The following is a 24,824-nucleotide window of genomic DNA, read 5'->3' as shown; positions in this document are numbered from 1 at the left end:
CAGACCCTCTGAAAGACATCCCTCTGAGCTGAAGAAGCCCAGCTCCCTCAGCTTCTCCTCATTGGCAAGTGCTGCAGCCCTGACCATCTTGGTGGCCCTCTGTTGGACCCTCTCCATGTTATCAACAGTTTTCTCACAGTGGGGGCACAAAAATGGATGCTGTATTGTACATGCATTCAAGCAAGTGCCAGGTTAAGAGGAATAATCATCTACTGGGTTTTTTTCCTGTTGAAACAACCCTGTATGCTGTTGACCTTCCTTATTGCCAGAAGGTACCCCTGGCACATGTTCAACTCCCTATCTACCAACACAATATAAGAAAAGTTTCATGAGGCATTTCTCTCTCTCTTTTGAAGTCTGTACCAACTCATGATACCCATTTTGTTGTTGTTTGTTCGTTTTATTGTTTGTTTTGGTTCAGGTTTTGTTTTGTTTTTCTGGTAGCAAGATACCAAAATAACATTACACAGAAAAAGGAAACTTATCAAATACAGCTTTTTCTATGAAATGGCAAGAATATCTGATGATAAGCTAAAGTATAAAGAGTTTAATGGTGATATATTGGTCTTGAGTAAGGCAGCCAACCTAAAATCTTGCTTTAACCTTTTATTCTGAATATTTGCATGATTGTGCTTATTCCTATCCTTTGTATTCCACCCAGGGAGGAAAGAGTTTAAACCAGTGACACCAGAGTACCTTTTAATCAGTTCCTTTGAAAAATCACATTGGTCTGTACCGTTCCACGTAGAAAACAGAAATAATATTAGCTATAACTCAGAGAGGACTAATTTGGGGATGGGAGGAGGCTGCTGCACATTGACAAATTCCTGTTTTAGTTATCCCTGACTTTCCATATCCTGCACTTTCTTTTCTTAAATACTGCAAGTACTATTGCCACACAGGGCTTTTTATTCCTGCAGTGTCCAACCTAGCCTAAGCAGCAATGAAAACTCCTGCTCACCAGCCTACCTCAAGCAAGTCTAAAGTGGCTTGAAGAATAAAAGCAAGTAAAACTGCCTCAGCCCAGCCTTTCTGGTCCCTGCCTGTCCCTGGAGTGACTGATCACTTCTCATCCATCAGGCTTTGTGGTTAACTCTTTGCAGGTGTGACTTCACAAGAGTTGTTTGTGCTGAAGTGGCCTCTTGTGGAGAGGCCTAATTCCTATCAGCTTCTTCCTCTTGTTTGGCCAGAGGCTGCTTTTGACCTTTACAGGCTTTGAAATTTGATTCATTTTGTATTACAAAATATCCATTCCTCTGGGCAGTGAATAAAAAGTCTTTGAAGTCACCACCTAGGGCTTCTTAAGTGTTTTTCCAAAGGAAGTAGAAGTGCCTGCTGACTGCCATTTCGAAGTCCTTGCCTACTTCCCACCAAGGCACCAGCCAGCACAACTGCTCCGCGCTCTGTGGATGGAGGAAGATGAACTGAGAAGGTCTTGCTGCTGACCTTGTCTTCTCCTCGTCAGTGGTTAGCAAGGGCTGTTCATACTGACGTGATCAGAATGTGAGGAGAGAGATGTGGCAAGGTAGAATCAAGACAGGAACAGGGCAGTTATGTTGCCACAGAGACAACACCTAAGCATGACTATCTTTCCACCCTCAAATGCAAGAGCAATGACTATGAAAATTGCTTGTAATCACAGTGTAATGGGAGCTGGGAAGCAGGAACAAAAGTACCTTGCTTCTTGGGAAAAGAGATTCATTTATCCTTTGTCTTCACAGCCAACTTTCTATAAATCTGCTTCATGCATACATCACTTTTCCACTGCAACAGACTTCCTAGCTCTTCCCAAGTAGCTGTTTCTGCTTTCCTTGGACAAGAAAGCACATTATGTCCAGCATTTTCACCTCCTTCGCAGCACTGGAAAAAATCTTAATAACAATCTCAACAATATTAGCTGACTTTCAAGGCTCACGTTTGTACAGGTTCAAATCAGAGCATGTTAGTAACTGCTGCGGTGACAACATCTGGAGTCACAAAGAGGCAAATATTTTATCCAACTAAGATCAAATGATGAATTTTCCATCAAGTATAAAACTACATTTTTTCATCATCAGTTGAATCACAGAATCATTTAATCACAGAATTGCTAAGGTTGGAAAAGACCAATAACATCATCAAGTCCAACTGTCAACCCATCACCACCATACCCACTAACCATGTCCCTCAGTGCCACATCTCCACAATTCTTGAACACCTCCAGGGATGGTGACTCCACCACCTCCCTGGACAGCCTGATCCAGTGCATCACCACTTCTTCTGAGAAGAAATTTTTCCTAATATCCAAGCTGAACATTCCCTGGTGCAATTTCGGGCCCTTAGCTCTTCTCCTACTGCTAGTTCCCTGGGAAAAGCAGCCAACACCCAACTCCCTACAACCTCCTTTCAGGCAGTTGTAGAGAACAATAATGTCTCCTCCAGATAAAATAATCTGAGTTCCTTCAGCCTCTCCCTGTAAGAGGTGTGCTCCAGATCCTTCACAGCTTTGTTGCCATTCTCTGGAGGCATTCCAGGACCTCGATGTTTTCCTTGTAGTGAGAGGCCCAACACTGAACGCAGTACTCAAGGTACGGCCTTGCCAGTGCCGAGTACAGAGGGACAATCACCTCCCTAGTCCTGCTGACTACATTGTTTCTGACACAAGCAAGGATGCCGTTAGCCTTTTTGGCTACCTGGGCACACTGCTGGCTCATGTTGAGCAGGTTGTCAATTAACACCCCCAGATCCTTTTCCTCTGTGCAGCTTTCCAACCACTCTGCCCCAAGTCTGTGGCATTGCATGGGTTTGTTGTGACCGAAGTGCAAGACTTGGCACTTGGTCTTGGTGAAGCTCATACAATTGGCCTCAGCCCATCAATCCAACCTGTCCAGCGCCTTCTGAATGGCCTTCCTACCCCCAGGCAGATCAACACTTCCTCCCTGCTTGGAGTTATCTGCAAACTTACTGAAAGTTGTTGGTTATAAAATCTCCTTTTTATTACTAAGTTTTTATGATACAGAAAACTGCATGTTGGTCAAAGGTTATTAGCAAAGGTAAGCATCATATGTAGCACTGGAATTGTAGAAGTTATTAGCAGAGCAACAGAATTATTTGATTACACTACTAGTGAACAGGCTCAGGCAAATCTTTTTCAGAATGAGCTCATCATGAGCTGTATATTACCATATGAATTGAGTCATTCATTTTTCATTTTAGTATTTTTTTTAATTATTATTTAGTTTAAATATCACAGCAAGCATTTGAAACAATTTGAGTTCTTTGCAAACTAAAAGCATTTGAGGAACCTCAAGCCATTTCACAGAGATAAAATTTATTTCTAAATCCACAGACTGGCTGAATGGGAATTCACTTGCTGGAACTCAAGGACAGCAGAATAAATCCAATGTTTTCACTAACACAAGATATTTCTTTTAGTTCCTCTCCTGAAGCATAACAGGAGACCCTAGAAGTCAGTGCAGAGTTGGTGAGCGTGCTAAAACAGGGGAGCTCAGCTCTGTGAAAAACCCTCTCCATCAGCCTGGCTTGCAACCTCAGAAAACATGCTGATGTGCTTCTCCATGGTTCACTGGTCTCCATTTCTACTCAGCTAATGTGGAAAAGCTCAGGACAGTAGATACACATGGGTGGAATTCAGATACCCTAAGCTGAGAATCTTCAAAGCAGGTGCCTGTGGCTGAGCTCAATATGCTAAATTACTTCTAAAGCCATCAAAAGCAATGCACACCTCCAAAAGATGATTCATCTGGCCTATCTTAGGATGTGTTGAATCATCATGTACTGATATGTAGAGCCTCTTCATACATTCCTGTAAACTGAAGCCAGGATGACTAATTTAGACTAATGCATTTGTCTTCTAAATGATTAAAAATCAGGTAAAACTCTCTCTTCTAAAATAAAGACTCTCATAAGTCTGCTGATGCTGTTTTATTGTATCTGCAAAGTTTAGAAGTAGATACTAATTCTCTTTTCTGAGAGTTTTTCTGCAGAGACCACAACACTGTGATTCACAAGTAGGGAAAAGCAAGAGTTTCCTTAGAAAGATTTTCGTGATGAAAAGAATGCCTGATGGGCACTGTATAGATTAAATGATCCTTATCTTAGGATGAATCTCACAAAAATAAACTTTACAATACCTAGCAATGGTACATATAAGTGTTTTTTTTATTATTATTTTAGTTCATTTCAACTGTTTATAATGGCCACTTATATTACGGTCTTTATGTTTTGTAACTTTCTGATAGTTTTTGTGTTATATATTGGGAATTCTCAAAGCAATAATCAATACTGTTTACAGGAAGTCACTCTTTCACCTGAGACTGTCTATATCAATATTTGGAAAAATCTTAACAGTCTTCTAGATTTGGAACAAAATTGCAAGATCCATTAAATGAGAAATAGCAAACTGATGATTCTAGATCTAGTGCAGAATTATCTCTCCGTCTTCACTGGTGGATGTACATCAAGCTAAAAGACAGGAAAGAAACACATGTGCAACTAGCCTGGATGTCACGGTGTTATCTAAGGATCTGCATCCATGACAGGGGGACAGTAGGCCCACAAGCCCAGTTAAGAGAGAAAGGAGGGAAAAAGTAAATTGGCAGTTTAGGGGCCAGCCCGGACTAGTCCAGCAGCTAGTGCGGCAGGGGAGCTGCGGGCCCACGCCCTGGGGAAGACAAAGGGAAAAGGGGAAAGGTAGGGAACTCGTAAACGGATCTAAAACAAAACAGCGGCACCAATCTGAGGAATAATGTTAATTTACTAAATATTATATCGAAATTGAGGCCAGTAAATCAAACAGAGAGAGTTACAAGCTGAGATTCTTACTCCATAAGCTGCAGCGGGACCACATGCTTCTCCGCTGGGTAGGAAGGGAGAGACTCCTGGTCTCCCAGGAGGCTTCACCAGCCCTTCCAGATGCAAAGAACCCTGGGGAGTGCAGCTCCTCGCTTCCCCCTTGGAGAACCAAAACACCCAAAAAAGGCAGTCCGCAGGACATTAGCTCTTTAACTGCTAGTGCTCTACATGATGTTATGATGTGGAATACCGACAACAAAAAAATCACAAAGCCATGGCACTGGAAAAGAACATGTTGCTGCTTCTGCAGTCATCTTTTCAGTGGGAGTGAAGAAGAGAATGAAAGAAGGGGAAAAAATTACAGGTAGAGGAATATATGTGAGTGAGAAGAAACATATTCAAAGAAAACTACAGAAAAAAGTCTTTTCACAAGAAGAGCCTCAGTTAGAAAAATGACAAGTGTAAATATGTACTACTTTAAATGAAAATACATGTTAATTCAAAGGTGGGAATGAAAGAGGGCATTTCAGTTGTACTAACAATAAGTATCCCTAACCATTCAACACCACTGCTGGCAAAGACTCAAGTTCTCATATATGCACAGGCTAGTGAGAATATGCTAATGCTACTCCCCATGACAGTAGTGGGTGCCAGAGCTCCTGGAAAACCATCCTATCCCTGTAGCTACAGCGTGACAGAGCCTTTCTAGAGATTCACCATTGTACCTAGGCAAACAGGCATTTTCTATGGTCACATAAGCCACAATTGCACCAACAAGATCCTGGCACTCATGAAGTCAGTGATAGACATCACAGCCACTACAGGGACCGATTTCTGAGATGCTGTTTTTACGGGCAAAAAACAGAGACCTAAAATAACACCCTGAGTTGACAAAGAAGTAGTGTGTTGGGCAGTGGGTGATGGATGCTGCATGAAATTGCTGGGAAATGTGGGTGCTTACAGAGAAATTGGTGAGAAAAAGGCACCATGCAATAACATACTATATCCAGAAATTTCATTGCTACTCCTTTCAAAAGTCTCCTAAGGCCTTCTCTGGCAGTAAACATACAGTAAAACAACAGGTTGAGTTTGAAAAATTTACTGTTCTTGGTCGATTTACAGCAGAACAACACTGATGATTTATTGCGTGTACTGAAGACTGTGCTAATGTTTACCAAAAGATCGCTGCTGTTCTACCTGTATCCAGCCCTAGTTTAAGACAGGATGTAACAGGTCTGTGAAACAAAGAGGTAGGGGAAAAAATAAAGCAGCACTAAAGGTGTTACCTCTGCGTACAGTCTTTGGGATGGCAGCACAAGACATATTGTTAGAAAAGCTAAAACAGTAAAACTTGTTCTATGAACAGTTCTGTGGAAGAGTGCTGAGAACAAGGTACAACTTGTGTAACTCAGTGCTCTTCAGGGAGAAATGGAATATCCGTATGTAAGTTAGTTTTTCTGCACTTATACACAGTCATGGAGACAAAAGCTTTGGGCACTAGAAAGAGCTCCTTCAATTGCCTCTATTTGTTTTACTTGGAGAAACCTTACTAAATGTAGCTCCTTTATTACCATGGTGCCTGCTCATACTATTGCAGTCAGGGAGGAGTCAGTCATCAGGCATCTCCTGCAAGATACCTTTCTGAGAAGGATTTCCCCCTTCTGGATAATAAAAACATATCACTGTGCTAACTAGAGCAATACTAACTCTACAGGCACTTAATGATATTGAATTTGTAGTTAAAAAAAAAAACAGCAAAAGGATAAAAAGTCTGTTTGTTACTGCCCTGTTGCTCTCAGTTTTGTGCTCAACAGAATGGATGGACATTAAAAGGCTGCCACAGTAGGGCAAAGCTTTTCTGCAAAAAGTTCTGTGTCATGCTAAAAGCTGATATAAGTCTCAGGAACTTCCAGGCATAAAGAGAAAAGTTGGAACTGTAAATCCACATAAGCAAACTTAAGAAGGTAATGGAAACAAGTATACACAGGTTTAGAGACAAAATATGTAATCTCTCCCTAAATGCACTACTAAAATGCAGGTCCTATTAAAGATTTATATAAATTATTAATATAAGGAGCTGTACTAAGAGAATATGGCTTGAAAATTTGTGGAAAAACAGCTGAACTGTTCATGTATGGCACAATACTTCTAGGCTTTCCTATTTAAGAAAAACATAAATTGGAGTACTCTTCTCAGATGAGATATCAATTTTCCACATCCTCTGATTTCAAAGTTTGAAGTTTCACATATATAGTAGATCTGAGATTTGTAAATCACCTCTTTCTCCCTAGCAAAATAAACCGGCAGCCTCAAATCCTTGTCTTCTGCATTTTGAGCTATCTGAAATTGTAGTTTAAACAGATTTTTTTCGATGGGTATACTTTATTATGTAGTAAAAGGAATACTGAAAGCAGACCTTAAAGAAATTTGCGGAGGAAAAATAGTACATATTCTAATCTTTGAAGTGTCCTTAAGTAACTAAAACATTTGAAATGACATACTTGTTTCCCCAACTACAATATAAGAAATTAAATATCTGTCTGCCTTTTATATCACAGTTCTTGGATATATTCCAAATGCTATTCAGAATTCCCCATTAGCTAAATGATTATATTTATCAGCATATTTACTCCTTTGTTACCAGAACTTATTCCTTGCATTTTCATAAGCACAAAGCAGAAACAACAGGTTGTGAGTGCTCATCACCTGCAGCAGTGACAGCTAAAATGAGCACAGATTTCACAAAGGGATTCTAAGTTCACATATTCTTGCACTGTGATCTCACACTGAGAAAGGAGAAAATGTACTCATTGTGGCTGTCACTACTTTTCAGCCTCTTCATGTTGCCTTTTTAATTTATCATTTACAGTGGTATTGGCCTAATAACAGCACCACTTTTCCTTTTGGCAATTTTATAATGCTTTTACAGAATTATTACTAGTTACTCTTGTTCTGCACCAAGAACTGTATTTATTATAAAATAAGAAAACAAATGTCAGGTTAAGCCCAAACAAATACCAGAAATCGAAGAGTATTTGTTATTTCATGCCAAGTTACATGTCTGGATGTGATGAAAATGCATCACTTGTACCAGAAATAGACACATTCTCCCCGATTTCAATGAATTTAACCAAAACAAATTAGAATTTGTCCCTAGAGACACGGCTGTATTATCATACTCTTCTCTCAGATAGCTCTATCGTAACATCACACACCCTTTCAAAGCAACAGTGCATAAAAGGTTTATACCTGCCTTCTTCTGACTGCCTTAAATCATCACAACCATGCTGGTGTAGGACTTTTAAGAAACCATTGTTTTTAACCACAGGCCATTTGCGGCAGTGAATCACTCGAGGAGGAGTGCTCTGACAGGGTTTTTGAAGTAACCTTCGGAGATGAACTTGGAAGCCCGTTACTTCCGTTTGAGATGCTGTCCTGTTGAAAAAAAAAAAAAAAAAAAAAAAGGTTTTCAACGGACACATCTGTTGTTTCAAAGCATTTTCCTTGTGAGGTGTTTGTATATTATCCCCACTACTACATCTAGGCCATGAAGTATAGCTCAGTGAATAACTAACAGATGATTACATTTATGAGTAAAGACTACTCACAGCAGACAGCTACTTCCTACAGGTGACAAGCAATCTTCAGCTAGGGCTTCACCTGACTAGTCATTTTGGGACATGATCACAAGGGCTGGAGACTGATGAAATTGTCCTGTCCAACATCAAACACAAAGTGGTTGTAAATCAGCTGGGGCCATGGCAGGAGGAGAACAACTCATCCTTTATGCAGTCCTGGCAGCTCTTTCACCTAGTAGCTACATTAAGAATCTTAACAATGTCATTAAGTGACCTCAGGAAGAACCGGGTAAATTTTTATTATTGACATTCGTATGAATTTAGCATTCATTCAAAGCAAAAAAAAAAAAAAAAGAATTCCTACAAAACACAAAGCTGTATTATTGTAAAGCAGTAAAATGTTTTATTAGGGGGGGTCGGATTGTGCTAGGACAACACTCACAAGAAACATACATAAAATATGCCCCTTATAACTCTCTGTTTGACCTTGTAGAGCCATGTAGGTGCTTAGCTGACACATCATTATAATATCCCAATGGCTTGCTCCATAAAAACAAAATTATTAAATTTTGACCTCTACAATGTAACCTTTTCTTCCTGCAGAATAAATGTTTTTTTTTTTTAAATATTCAATTTCAAATGCAAATTAAAGTAAGCTATCTACTGCCGCTGACTTGACATAGGTGTGATGTGAAGAAATTCATTTTAGGAAAGAATTTGGACGTTACCTCTGAAAGGTTCGGACTAATAAATACATATGTAGTTGTCCTTGTGTGCAGTAGCTTATTTCTGTAACTCCTGCTGTTGCTATTAGAGAGATGGTATGCAAATTTTCGTCCAAACTTCAGGATTATAAGAAAAATATTTCCATGTACAATCATATTGAAAAAATAAATTGCATATGTAAAAGAGCTGACAAAATCTCATTAGAGGAATACATTCTGAGAGGAAAAAAAGCAACAACAGAAGACTATTTGGGGTAGACAGAGATTCAGTAAAGGCCTCTGTTTTGATCTTTAAAAGCACACATACCTGCTACAAAGGAACATTTATGCATGAAAGGAAAATGCAAGTTGTGGTCAGTAGTTTGGACCAGGACAGAATGGAAGTGATGTTTGAACATCTGTGTAGTCTTTAATTCCAGAAGCTAATCCCCAGCTCACTCATTCTTTCCTCACTAATCCAATATTTGGATTAAAAGTAATTAAAAGTAATATTTCATCTCTGTTAGATTTTCTTACTAAACGTCACAAAAAACGGTGTCTGGATCATTTGTGGTGCAAGATTTGATATTCAACATAGGTTGCCCAAATCGCTAATAATGTGACTATGGAATCAGTTTAGTAATGCAGACCCGTTTGGAGGATGTGGGGAGATCCCACCTCTTAAGGGCTTTCATTTTGACAAGCTTTTTTTTTTTTTTTTTTTTTTTGCAACACGCCATTTGACTAGTTTCAGTATGAATAAGTAGCTGTGTGCAGAATATGACTGCTTTGCATTGCATTCTGCAGCCTGCAATATGTGTGCAGGGCCTCTCAACAACAGTATTTTGCAAAAAGCGCCATTTTATAACATATTTCCCAAACCTCTTTCTCTTTTACGTCCTCTCACTTCAATTCTCATAATGGAAAAATGAGTCTTCGCTGTCCCCAGAAAAAAAATCTCCCGTTCCCCGACGAATCCTCAGAATTCCCTAATGCATAAAGACACCAATGAGGGAAACAAGGTCTTCTTCAAAGGAAGATACAAGGGAAAGAAATGAACATCTGGAACAATAATCCTCCAGTATGCCAAAGAGATATGTTTTCCAAGTGCTTTCCTTGAAGGCTATTTTTGTGCTCTCTCAGCAGTGTTCCTTCAGCGCTTACACTTTAATTGCCCTACACTTTGTTCGCAGAAGGTATGGGCTGGCACTCTGCCAATGTTGGCTAAGATTCGCCTTGTCACTACAGTGTCTAACAGCGTGTACAGAACAATATCCCAATTAGATCCGTAAGTGCTGGGAACATGATACACTGCCCTATGTTTCTCTGGGACTTGTAGATAGGAAGTTTTGAAAAATAGATTGCCTGTGAATTTCCGCACCGATCTCTTTCACTGTAATGGGAAAAGATTTGATAAAAACAGTTTTTTCAATATTATAAATTGTGGCTATGATCCTCTTCCAGCGTGGATAAGAGGGGGCTGGTTTTAGTACAATCCCTATGAAGACACACACCACTTTATCATCTTATTGTATCCAGTCATTATTTTATCTTTCAAAATCATAAGTCAAAATTATAATCTCATCACACTTTTCCTGAAGATACTCTGCCACGTTTTTCTGAAACAGATTCTACTTTTCCCCTCACTATATAGGCTCCATCCACGGGTCTTCTTGCTACTTAAAGGGAGAAATGATTAAAGACCTGCTCCATGACATTATTGTTTAAGCCCATTCTCTCATGTGAGCCCTCCTCAGTAAAAAAGGAGCAGAGAGCACTGAATATTGTGAGGAATTTGACCAGTAGAATTTTCTTTGCTCCTCCTTAAAAGAAAAAAAAACGGATATGAAAAACAACATTAAGGCTTGCAGAGTCATTTCCAGTCTAAGCATTTTATCTGCTCAAACATTTCATTTTCAAAGAAAGTGGAAAATAGCTTAGGTTTGTCACTTTTTGTTGCTAAAACTCACATTTCCAATTTTGCCTTATCTTTAAGTTTGCACTGTTATAAACACTTTTGTAAGCCTATTTGAAAAATAAAGCAAAGAGAGTACTCCCCATCCTTCCTAAGTTATTGGCAATCTGACACCTTTAAAGGGAGGACAGGTCAGCTGCTGTGGGCAAGACAGGGCAGAGTACATCCAATGTCCTGTTTGATTATGCTTTTTCTTTTTAATGCTAGGTAAAGAAGAGTACAGTAAAGATTGAAGGAGGTAACTTACACAAGCAGGCTCTATACTGCCCTTTCGTGGACTGAGGCCGAGAGAAAAGAGCTAGGAGCTTGTAAGAACCTTGGATAATAATGCTGATCATACAGCTCTTGCTCATGGTGTCTCAGGAATAGATATTAATAGAAAAAGAGTAATTTAATTGCTATACCTACATTTTCCCTAGATAATTTGGTGAGTGGTAAAAGACATTCTCTAATGTGGGATCCTATGGATGAATGTGGGGCTGGAGCCCCACAGACTTCCTTGCACTTCCTATTCATTGTTCCAGTTCCTACATATGTTGATACCTTTCCCTGCAGAAAATTCATATAAAGTGCTAGATGTCTGAAGTATGTTTTCTAGTTCTTATCTTTAAATCTCTTGCATTAACACTAAAGTTCCTCAGCTACATTCACGCCTTACTTTATGAACAGAAATCTCATAGGTGAGGTAAGCACTAACATTTCAAGAGGGATGCGGAGATATGGACAACAAAACTGTTCACTTGTAAAGCAGGCTGAGCCAAGCAGACACAATATGGTCTCACAGACAGCGTACATAAGGGATTACTCCTTCAAATGAATTTCTGTGGCTGTGAAACAGAAGCAGACAAGGAATTTATTTGATTCATTTGTTGCTTACCAATCTGATTGTATTTAACTCCAAAACACTTTTCTTATGTGATATACATAGAGATATACATACCTCTGCAGGTTCGCTGTCTGCCAAAATTATTTACAAACAGAGCGCACGTTAGTCTTAAGGGTTTAGCATGGAAGGAGGGGCCAAGAGTTTTACTCCAGATACACTCCAACAAGCTTACTTTGCCACAGAATCTGTCTACAGAGATGGAGGGAAAAGGGAAGACCTCCAGCCTCTTGTCTCTGTCCCACAGAACAAGAGTGTCCAGTGGGAAATATTGCTTCTCTTCATTCACTGTGTGAACTCCAGAAACAAAGTAGTTAAGCCACTCGCTGTGCCAATGTCAGGAACCTCTTTGTTTATGTTTCCTGCTCATTTCTTCCCTATCAACTGCCTACCCATGTCCAAAGCAGAACAACCAAAAGAGTCTTGCCATTTCCATGAAATACCTATGGAAGTATTCAGTTTGATGTCAAGATGTGATCCATATTTGGGTGGACGCTGTCAGACATTTTTCCATTCAGGTTATCCATACCCCACCCCCAGTGCCATTTGTGCTGACATTTTTGCAAGGCCCTGGAGAATTGGCTTCTCATAATCTGCTTTTGCAATTCCCATGATTCCTGTAACTGTCAAGTTCCTTTAATCACTTTGCAGCCACATCCTCCCCATTTGAAATAATCCCAGTGTTACTGCATCCAACTTGCAGCCAGTGGAACAAGATTTGCCCCAAGGAAACATTTGATTGTAGCACATATGAGAATGAGACACTTAAAACCAGCATGAATATTAAAATGAAAGGTTATGTGGCGTATATCTTAAGTTTTCATAATAGGTAAAAGTGCATGATATCATAGAAAATTCACCCACATTAATCTGTGGTTGAGCTCTAGATAATAACTGGGTATGTACGACCTGCCTATGTGGGCCTCCTAATCTTTAAGGAGATTCAATTGGTTATAATTAAAGGTTTCAACCAAAACACTAAAAAGAAAGATACAAACTGTCTTCCCCCAAAAAGAAGCTAGACTGCAGCAGTGTAAACTACTACTTATTTTACTGCTTATTTTCATTCTGCAGTGAAGAAATACATAGATTTAAGATGAATTCAAGTCTCAAGAACTTAAAAACTTGTAAGTTGCCTTGTAGCTTTTTTTCGCTTGTTTACAAGCATAAGTTTATATTCTTATACAATTCATTATTCAAATAGGTGCCCTGGATGTTTAGAATGTTCGGCTTTGCACACAGGTTAATCCATTTAGCTGAGTTTACTGTAAAGTTGAAATGTTGGTAAATATGGTGAGCTGTTCAATTCATATGGCAGCCAGAAATTACTGTTCATGTGTGTAGCTGTTATGACTCCACAAAATAAGATCAGGTAGTAGAAAATTAAGTGATTTGAATTAAAAGTGTAACAATGATCTTAGATCTGAAAAAAAAAAAAAAGGATTAAGTTTTCTGAAGCGTAAATCAGTTTAAAATATACATGGATGAAGGCAAGTAATCACAATTTAAACCAGTTCCTATGGCTAGCAGCAGAGAGAACTTCCATTCACAGAATCTATGATGTTAAAAAAGTAAAAGCACAACATTAAAACATAAGTTTAAAAAGAAAGAGGAACAACTATTTAACGTGTTATAATTTTACTTCTGTGCTACTTGGTCCTGGCAATGAAAACACCACAGAGAAGGGACGCTTTCCCTATGAAACCCCGTTGAAACTCGCAACTAAAGAACATCTTTTTAAATAAATCTGAATAGAGTTGAAGGCAAAAGTGAAGTCAACAGAAAATAAAAAATAAGAGATTCCTATAGTGTCTGAATGCTAGTGGCAACTTTTCCTTCTTTTAGTGTATCACCTTTTCCTGCTTTGGAATAATTTCCTCCTTTAGCGCAAAGGATTTATACAAGTAACACAGAAAATGATCAAAAACTACAATATTTCTTGGAGAGTTTGAAAGATTAAAAAATGGTTAAAGTTTAATCCTGAAAGATTAAAAATCTGCACATGTGTTGGGAACCATTAAAATCAAATCTGCATGTGTGATTGTTACTGGCTGCATGGAACAAACATAAAGGTGTAATTTTCACACATGCAAGATTTGCATGGGTTCAATGCAAAATATATTTACAGCTCATGGCTTTTTGAACAGTGTAGCCTCTCTTGTAACCTTCTCTACTATTACAGTAAAAAAATCAAGATCTTTTCAAATAGAAATGGGAGCATTAAATCCTGGCCCACATGAAGTCAGCAATACTTTTTCTCTATATACAACAGAAAAAAAAGCTTTCTTCTGACTGGCTTTTACATTTTACTTCCTGCTATCAGTCTGGATTGCTCATTTTCAATACTCTTTTTTTTTCTCCCCATAAATTAAGTAAATACACAGTATTAACCTAGTGAACTATATATTACAACAGCATCATGTGTTTTCTTGTGACAGAATTATTGAAAAGTATTAAAAAGTAATTGTTACCAGTTACTTGGCAAATTTCTTCAGTAACTAAAACCTTAGTGATAAGAAAAATAGAAAAGTAAAAAACTTATTAAAATCTGGATTTTTTTAAATGTTAAATATCAGCATCAGAAAGAGACTAACAGTATAGAGATGTGTCCAGCAGCTAGAACTGTTTTCCATGGGGTCAATATCTCATACATTGTAGTGTAGAGCTGACAATCCAACACTGGGAAGGAAGGATATTGGTATCTGACTTGCAGAAATATCTTCACTGCAGTCATATAACAGTCCTTTTCTCTGTTGATGAGTAATTGAACCATCAGTTTGCACACAGGAATGGGCATTAATTCCTCGTTTCACTTCTTTTCAAAGAATGTAGACCCTACCAGCATTTCTGCCTATTCTTTATCCAGCCCAGGGAGAGAAAGATGCTCATGGCACACGTCCAGAAGGTAAACAGATAAAGGCAAATCTTTGTGATAAAATTTTGAAATAATAAAGTGGAAATGACCAAAGCTTTCCAGAAAGAGCGCAATTAGTCTAGGCCCCTGTGGTACATTACTTGTACAAAGGAAGAGATTCAAATGTAAAAAACCCTCCCGATGTTGATTAGCATTAAAGTTTTAGCTGTTGCATTATAAAAATTTCTCCCATATCCTCTAAAAAACTGCATCTTTCCACTCCTCTTCGTTCCCAGAAGCCCAACTCCAGGCATCATTCCACATTGTGTGAGGGCCCTCCCAGCTGCGTGGAGCATGAGTGGATCATTCTGCAGGACACCAGAGCAGTTTGGATAGTAATATTCACTGAAGTTGCAGTGCTCCTCCCCATTTTGGTTAATCTCACTCTAGCCAAAAATACTACATATCAGCCCTCCTTATCCCTTCCCCCCACTAGCCCTTTCTTAGAGGCAAAGGAAAATTTATTTCATTAAAAAAGTTCGGAGATTTTCTGAATAACTTTAACTGATGTAAACATAGCTCAGCTGGAGTTCACCCACTCCCATGTGGGCAATACAGAATTCCACCTCCTTCTTTACATATACCAGACAACTAAGTTTAGTAATTCTTTCATTTACCTCCATGGGACTGGGTTTACGGTCATCTTCCCCAGTTTCCATAATAAAAACTGTAAAACAATTTTTTTTTCGTTTGTAGAGAGTAGAGGAAAGAAAAAAAGAGAGAGAGAGAACAGGGATGGGAAGAGAGAAAGAGAAGTAGCTTTAGTCTTTGCATCTCTGGTCTTTAAGTTATCTCTGTTTTCATGGTTTCTGAAAGCTTACATCCTGTGAAGTTTTCATTTTATTTTAGATAACAGTCCCCAGAATGGCAAAACCAGTGAGTAAGGGAAAAAAAAAGTCATTTGTGTACAATAATAAATGGATTTCTGCCAATGACAGGTCATGATACAGAAAAAAAATTCTGTGATGACCCTCTTTCCTCTGCTCTCATTTATCTCCTCTTGGTGTCCACTGATAGATTTCTGCTGTATGATTTATTGCAGAAAAACACCACCTAGAAATGGGCTTTTGATAAAATTGTTCAAGGATTCCTGGACAATAAATCCTAATCTTTACATGCATGCCGCAGGATGCTTCACCTTTCTTATGCTATAAATAATATATGCCAAATGTGATAATAAATCCATACATCTAAGCACTATCTGTATAGTTTAAGAAATAAAATTACAGTATGTAAGCTTGATGTTAATAACTGCTATATAATGCTGAGGATATTGATGGCAATATTTGTTTATTTGAGATCCAGATTCCCAGCATGATGCTGTACTGAAATTTCACTGCTTTTTATCAGCCTGAATGGTTACTTTATGTAGGGAAATCTGTGATAAACACAACAGATGCTAGCTGGCTTGAATCAGCAACGATGCTCTTCTAGGTCTGCCAAGAGCCACACTAAGGAAGTGAGATGAAATTTTCAGGTCTAGTCCATGCAAAGATGCCTATTCATAATTAATCACCTACATTAGGAAGCATGCAATAGCATCTGTCACCTTCTTCTGACCCTACAACTGTAACATTGGGGTTAAATGTGCACAAGAAAAGCATTTAAAGCTTTGTACAAACACTAGGTTCAAGGTCAGGATCCAGCTTATTTTACTCAAGAGCAGGAGTGAAGTATAATATGTTGCTACAGTAATGGGTCTGAACCCAAAGACTGACTTTAAATACTGAGTTCTGAACAGGCTAGAAAATACTGCAAATATTTTTCCCTTCTTACACCCAAAGAAAACAAGCACACATTTATCCGGAATATAGAAGCAGGTAAACCAGCTGTTTGCCATCAGAGCTGATACCTGTGGGTGTGGAAAAGAAGGAAATGTACCTGAAAAATAACAATTGTGGAAGAGAAAAAAGATGATATGAGAAGAGTGAATGACAAAGAAAAAAATTTACTTAGAGAAGTATAGCAACGTTGATAGTTGTTTCTGTTGGAAATAACTTTTTTTTTTTTAAATGGGGGTGATGCAGACTGTTTTGACTGATTTGTCTTTTTTTTTTTTTTGTAAGTTCTGAATATTGTAACAATTGTTTACTTTCTGATTTCATACCTAAAGGAAATGAAATCTCTACCATACCACCTATGAAAATAAAAGAATATTATCTCAGTATTTTCCATACAGGATTTTCTGAGAACATTTGTGAAAGGAGAATGTATTCTACCAAATAAAACAGAGAGTGCTGAGTTTGACCATTAAGCTTAAGAGACAATAGTACTGAAATACTGAATGAACAAAAGAAAAGAGAGGAAAAACTTCAAGGAAAAGAAAAAATCCCTTAATTGGAGGAGGCCAAACCCTAACAAACAATGCGTTTGATTTCAACTGTGTCCTCTGATCTATACTGAAGGTCAAAGATGGGAATGCCACAGAAGTTATGATTATGTGAAATGAAGTGAGAAACAATGATTTAGCATAATAAACACTTCTCACAACTGCAGAATGTTTTGCTCATTGAAATTGTCTTCCAGGTGTCTGCCTGTTTCCAGGACGCAGGGGTAATCCTGGTCTGAGATGACAGGGAAGCATGCTAGTCATAGAAATACATGACTAATGTTGGTTTATATGAAACAAAATTCACCTCACCTCTCTAAAATACAGTGAAAACCTCTCCCTTCTGGTTTGCCTGAATCAAAACATCAACTTTCCATCTTCAATTCCTGGATTTGAATCTCAGTCAACTGTAAAAAGCTGTATGATTTTCTTGATAAATTCCTCTGTCTTCTCAGAGGCAAGACAGACTAAACTACTCCTATACTTGAACCATGTCCCAAGGGGCACTTATTTCTCTGTGAGCAACAACTCCACAATTCTGAGGAAAAGCTTCTGACAAAGCATTACAGGCCATCAAGCCTCTGCTGTCATGCTACTGCATTTGCAGTTTATGAAACTATTGAGCTCAATTTCTTGTTTTACAAATGGACCGCAGATTCAGACTCTCTTCAAATCTGTGTTTTTTTCAGATCAGTTATTCTGCCCTCTCTAGTATTCTTAAAACATTTTTTGTGGTACCTCTATTCTGAAAATGTAGTAGTAGCATTAATTTATTAGCTTTTATCTTGTTTCTCCATAAGGAATTTTCTTACTTTTTTTTTCTAATGTAATTTGAGTAAGAAATGCTTTTATTTTTAAAGAAAGGAAAAATTAAAAATAAAGTGGGTATAGAAGGCTAGGCAGAAATTCAGAGGATTTATTTTAATAAAATGAAAGACTAATATTTTGGGTTTTTTTCCTTCAATAAAGCACTCATGCATATGCTGCTATAAGGAGATGTAGAGCTGATTAATGTTCTCCAGAATAAAAATAAAACTCTTCTGAAAGTCCCAAGCTGAACATTTTCTTAAGTCTGTTGAAATCTATATTTATTAGAATCCTTATTTTGCTAGAAATCTGTCATGTGTTTCTGAAGGAAATTAAAATTCCTTCCCTCCAGTTCTCAGCTACCACCACTCAGTGAGATGAATGAAAGTGGTGTCCTGTGAGGATGGTACAGTCATTTCTGAGCCTGCTCATATAATACCAGCTCCTCACAAAAGCAGCACTATAACTACTACCTGTTGGTTATTGTTACCTATATTTGTCTTGTTTATGTAAACAAACTATTTTATGGTTCTTTGAAAATATATAAATATTATAAAATTATAAATATATAAACCAAAATAGACAAGAAGTTTGGTTGAAAGAAAACTGAAATAAAAATCAAATATTCCCTGAAAGTTATGCAATTTTCCCTCAGAAAACTGAAAACTAGAATGTTTAAAATCATTTGATCTAGATTTCAGGGTCTACAACTAGAAATTGTATTTTGGTTTTAGAACTTTCATTTTTCTAGGAAAAATGAATCAAGCTTAAACTTTTTTTTTTTTTAAGTAAAATTCAGAAGTCACTTGAATGTCTACTACTGTGTAAGATTTTAGCACAAAGCGCTACATAGCTATAATTATTATTTTTAACAGAAATTTCGTGAAGATTTGCAGTTGGATAATGCAAACACTTTATAAAGAATACATAGTTTACAACAGAAGTGATAAGTACATCACAAGAAAGTTTCTTCAAGATTCCCTTCTATTCCAGTAATCAGTTCCATTAAGAGTTGATAACAAATTTTACAACCAGACACTCACAAGCTCATCTGAATACCACCTCGTATGATCACTGAAATCAATTATTAAATTAGATTATGAATTTATAATGAAGACTTCAAAACATCTCTTGCCTGCTCTCCACCAGACTAAACTACTATGTGAAAATCATTTAAAATTCATTTTAGCATAAAGATAGAGGGTACTTTCAAAGGTCATTGTACTAAACATGAAATAAACTGTTCAAAGCATTAATTTGTTCTCCATTCTACAGGTTGGAGCAAAGTTAAGTGGAGAAGGATAGCAAAGAAAGGAAGAGGAAGAAATCTCTCCTGCCAGTATCTGATTGAAGCCCTGGCTCAGGTACACCTGAGATAATTTATGGGAGCATAATGATCTGCATCAGGAATCTCAAGTTCAACCTGCCACATGACTGAGCTAGTTTTTATAAAGAACCTAGCAAGCTGGCGCCATGGCAAATGAAGAAAATGAGTTTAATCACTTTACAAGCTTTCTGTTTGTGGTCTTTTTGGCTACGTTGGAATGAAACATAGAAAGAAAATAGTTACAAAAAGGTATGCTGGATGCCTCTGTAGTTGATGACTGGGATCTGGGGGGAAGGAAGGGAATTAGTATACCTAAGGGGATATCAGACAAGTGAAAACAAGGATATTTTTACAAGCAATACGCTAGAAGTCTGGGAATCACAATGAGAAAGATGTGAAAGCAGTTAAATGCCTGTCCCTTAAAAGGGAGCCAGGCAACTCTGGGGACAGGGGCAATCATTGATAAGTGGGTAAGTAGTGGAGCTGGCAGTAAAAGCAAAGTATTCACATAATCAAAAAAGATCTGGCTGCACATGCAGTATCGCTAAACAATTTTCTTCCCCAACCCCACTGGCAATGTAACCATTGATCTGCAAATTAGCAGTGGTTAAAAACACATCCAGCAAGATCTGTTTTAATGTTACGTAGTAGGACTGCAACTCTGAGCTTTAAAACAACTTTGTAGACAACTACGTAATGATTCAGACCCAGTCAGGGCAGAATCGGAAAAGTGAGAAATCTTAGGATATGAAGGGAGATATAAAGAGAATGCAAATGATCTTGAAAAGAAATACAGGATATTAATTTGGAATGAATCTATTATATAGTTTTGGAAAAACCACTGAAGTAGACATTACCAGAAAAAGAACTAGACCCTCCTTTTCTGCTCTCATTGATGCAGAGCTTAAAATTTAGGGAACAAAACTTCAGTGATAGATATGCCTGTAGCTTTGTGAGTGTAAATCAACAAGATTTTTTAATTTCTTGATGGTGCATTCTTTGACCTGTTGACATAATCTTGTGCTATCAGTAGCCAAATTCACACTAAGACCTTCAAGAGTCAGAAGGGATCTTCCTCTAACATTCAAATAGGAAGGACCCCCACCAACTAACAAGTCCAATAAATCTTTGATGGTTGTAGTCTCAAAGTCAGTAACAAACATGAACCAGAGTTTTGGTCTTCCCAGAATAATTAAAAAGTCTCCCTTCACCATTTGTATTTTGCCTTGTTATTTTTTCAAGCAACTCCAACACTGATAAATACTAGAAGAGAATTATTTAATAAATAAGAAAAACAAGGACAGAGTAGGTGGTAGATTGTGATACCTTCATTGTCACAATTGAGGCACAAACAGTTTTCATTTTCAATCAACACCTACAGAAGAATAGAATACTTGAATGGATGAGTTGCTTCTGACTTTGCAGCCTACCCTGCATTACATCAACATTGATGGACACATTAAGACAGAGAGGAAAAACTAAGAGGCAGAACTAGATGGCTTAATAAGGCTTTCTGACATCTTTTGTTGTAGAAATAGCTGTGTGGATAGAGGTGCCATTATTAGCATCTAGTGGTACTGGCCTTAATCATAAAAGCATTTACACTAAAGTCAGCTGGCTGAATTTAAGGCTGGGATAACTCCATGGCAATCAACGCAGACAGGAGTTAACCTGATTGAGTGAATTTTGCAGTCAGTACGTCGATTTCCAAGGATATAGGTATAGTGTAGGGAAAAGTCTAGTATTTGCAACTGATTTTATTGAGGCTTTGGATATCTTTGCTTTCATCTGATTACGTACCAATGCTTATAAATTCACTATGCATATTATTCCACGCTGCCTTTGAGGAACATTATGAATATCCCATATATGCAAGGCTCACCTGGAAGGTGTTGCTTTTGGTAGATACACCAGCCCCTTGATTTGGTATCCAGCAGTCCCCAGATGCTCAGCCAAAGGCCTAATTCTAGGAAAGTGCCATGTTCCCACCACAGAGCTCAGCTTGATGAGGCAGCTGTGCTGAAGAGGATGGTAACAGAGAAAGCCACTTCTCACGGGTCTGCAATGGCTATGATCTGAACCTGCCAACAGACTGATGAAGTTGCTTGCTTCTGGCACAGGCTTTTCCATATCTGATTCTTAAACTCACTCAGCATTCAATTATGCTGAAACCCAGTGAGCAAGCTTAAACTACCTCTTTATATCATCAACATTCAAATCAATTGACAACTTTTCTCTTCAAGACTCACTGATTAAAAGCCTGTAAGAAAAGTGCACATTTGTTGCCCTGAGGGAATGGTGTAAACAACAAGGGAAAGCAATGATGGGCCAAGCCTTCATGAAGGAAGGCTTTCTGATTCCTTGGAGATTTGTGTAAACCTTATTCTATTTTTGTTCCAGTATTTAATCATCACAATTCCACTATCCTTAGTGAGTTACTGTAAGTGCCACATATCAACAAGTCTTGGAAATTCACGCACATTTGGATTTTAAAGGTTATTCAGTGCATATATAGCATGAAAATATTTGAGAATACAACTTAAATTAATTGACATTGTCAAAAACAGAGCAAATTAGATCAATACAGATAAAGCTTTAATAATAATTGTTGCATTTGAATTTATTTAATGTACTATAATTACATATATCTGACCAGACTCAAAAACAACTTTAGACTTCCCACTTAAATAACAAAAATGTAAAATGAGTCATAAAGAATATCACTTTATAAACTCGCCAAGGTTAAGAAAGATTAAATTGCCATAATTTAATGTATAAAAAGATTTTTTTTTCCAGTTTTAGGTTATGCAAGAGGGAATTTAACCCAGGGTCCTTTGCACAATAATGGTTTCCTGTTTCCATCTCCAGCAATACTGCCTCTCTCCTTAACAGCCACGTTGCTTTGCCTCCTCTGTCATTTAATTTTGTACAGATTATGAAACACCATTTTTAAACACATAGGGACTATCTAAAAGGAAAATAAAACATGGAAAAAAAGGAAATTCTAATATGAAAATGATCCAGGTAGACAGTGATAGGAGAAGGGGAAGTGGTTTAAAACTAAAGGAGGGAAGATTTAGATTAGATGTTGGGGGAAGTTTTTCACTGCAAGGGTGGTGAGGTACTGGAACACACTGCCCAGAGAGGTTCTGGATGCCCTATCCCTGGAGGCATTCAAAGCCAGGCTGGATGGAGCTGTGAGCAACCTGGTAGGAGGTGTCCCTGCCTATAGCAGGGGTGTTGGGTCCCTTCCAACCCAAACCATTCTATGATTCCTCAACTCTTTTAATGTATTTTATATTAATTTATGGGTACAATAGAGCATATATTCATAGAATGGTATGGGTTGGAAAGGATCTCAAGGATTGTCAAGTTCCAACAAGATGTCCTTCTTGTGTTAGGGCCCCAGGACTGGACGCAGTACTCCAGGTGAGGTCAAAAAAAACAAATAACCTTCTTTTGAGATGAGTTCAATAAGAGTTTTTTTGGTGTTTTTTTTTTTTTTTTTTTTTTTTTTTTTTTTTTTTTTTTTTTTTTTTTTTTTTTAAGAACAGCAAACATTAACCAGAGCTGCTTAAATCTCACAGTTTCAACTGGAGTAGTAATTTCACTTATGAGGAAAGACAAAGTCTTACAGAGGCACCATGTAATTTGACAACACAAGCGTAGAAGGAATATGGGTTTTCTTGTTTGGTAAGAAATGAAGTGATGACCAGGACCTCTACTAGTATTCTCATTCACTGTAATGCTCATGATTATTTTCTATATATTCCACAGCTGAATCCCAGATTCACTGCTTTTACACATTCCTGGCTCTCCTGAAATTCACAGAAAGCTCCCTCTTCAATCTCCAGATTGTATCTTGAAGATGTTTAAGGTTTCCATGGTTTTGACAGCTGATAAAACTAGCAGAGAAAAAGCCTATTCTGAGCTATGAAACTCAAGGACTGTACCTGCTGTAGAAGAATATCTCCAGTGGAGACTCGGAAGATATTCTGGGGACAGCTCACTGTGTGATTCCCTTGTACTTACACAGCTCCATGGACAACAGCCATGACATTAGAAGCAGCGCTGGAAGCTAGATGGATGTATTTGGTGTGGTTTAGTACTGATATTTAATGCTCTGATCTCGCCTCTGCTGTCATATGGGAAAACAACAATTACCTTTGACAATTCAGGAGTGTCAACAGCTCTCCTTTGCTGTTTTCAAAGCTGAGCAACTGCACAGAATGCAGAAAAACAAGAAGAAAGAACATAGCAGCCCACTATAACACTCAAATGAAATATATCTCTAGCACTTCTCGCTGGTTTAAGAATAAAGAAAGATTTTTTTTCATTCAAACTCAGCACTGTGGATAAGATTCTGCATGATTACAGCAGTCTAATAAGTTCTCAGGCCATCCTCATGGCCTGTGTTATTTGTTTTTAAGGCTGTGCATGTAGTTGTAAAATGTATATAGAAAACTAATATTTATGTGTGAACTTAATTTAGACAGAAGGTTTAATCTTTAAATATAATGGCATTATGTGATAAGTTCAGTAGTGAAAATTATCATTTGTACCATTTTTTTCAAATGAGTGAATTTTCTACCTCTGAGGTCTAGTGTAGTTCAGTTTAAACACACAAAAAAGTAACTAAAAATATAGCAAGGCTTGACTAGTAATCGATTTGCAGACTTCTGAGACTGACAAGTCATGACAGCTCTTAGAAAAGCAGGTAAAAATTAGTTTTCCACCACTAAACAGTCACAAATAGCAATGGTTTCCTTGGAGACTTAGCAGCAGTTCTCCAAACACTGTACTTGGAGGAAAGGGATTTATAAGGTACATTCGCTGTCCAAACTTTAATCCTCTTTTAGTAAAACACACTCACATCAACTGTATTTATTTGATGCTTGTGTCAGTATACTTTTCTACTAAGTCCTCTCTCATGGTACATTTTGTATACCTATTATATAGAGTAAATCTGTAACTAACAAGGATTTTTCTGTCAACTAAGACATTTAAGAACACCACAAATTTATGGAAAGGTATACATATTTTAAAAGAATATATATGTATTTCCTCAGAAGTCTAAAATGATAAAAGTAACTATCAATTCAGGAATTCTAAAGTTTCTGACCTAAAAACTGCATTGTTTGAGAACAGCAATATTGTCTCCTCAGCAAACATGATGAAAAAATCAAACATTGAATTATCTCCTGAGAACAGAAATGATGAGAAGGCAGTACAATCTGGCAGGAAGAAAGTTTCATCTCATTGATCCTCAAGGTGAGCTTTCCACTGTCTGGTGAGACAAGCTGCTTCATATGTGTCAGTGGGTTGGTACTCATACCTTCAAACACTTCTCCCTGTCCCCTGCAACATGTGATTGAGAGCAGCCATCAGAGGGTCTGGATTTGCCATCCACAACCATTTCACAGCTCCTATACCTATTTCCTACCAGAGACATAATGAAAAGCCACACAAGTGGTTCTGCAGTTCATACAAACAATGTATGTGTTTATTGTGGA

General features: G+C 37.8%; 1 long non-coding RNA gene across 1 annotated transcript in view; it reads right to left on the bottom strand.

The window, feature by feature from the left end:
• The window catches only part of LOC110394480, a 54,798-nt gene that overhangs the window by 27,166 nt on the left and 2,808 nt on the right, over nt 1-24,824 (bottom strand). The window contains exons 2-3 of the long non-coding RNA XR_002435650.1: nt 8,403-8,508; nt 8,044-8,229 (exon numbers count right to left, since the gene is read on the bottom strand). This is a non-coding gene — a long non-coding RNA (uncharacterized LOC110394480). The remainder of the gene's footprint in view (nt 1-8,043; nt 8,230-8,402; nt 8,509-24,824) is intronic.

This window comes from Numida meleagris, chromosome 2 (assembly GCF_002078875.1).
Source record: "Numida meleagris isolate 19003 breed g44 Domestic line chromosome 2, NumMel1.0, whole genome shotgun sequence".
Lineage (NCBI taxonomy): Eukaryota > Metazoa > Chordata > Aves > Galliformes > Numididae > Numida > Numida meleagris.
The sequence above is the reverse complement of the archived record's forward strand: the minus strand, read 5'-3'. Positions and strand labels throughout refer to the sequence as shown.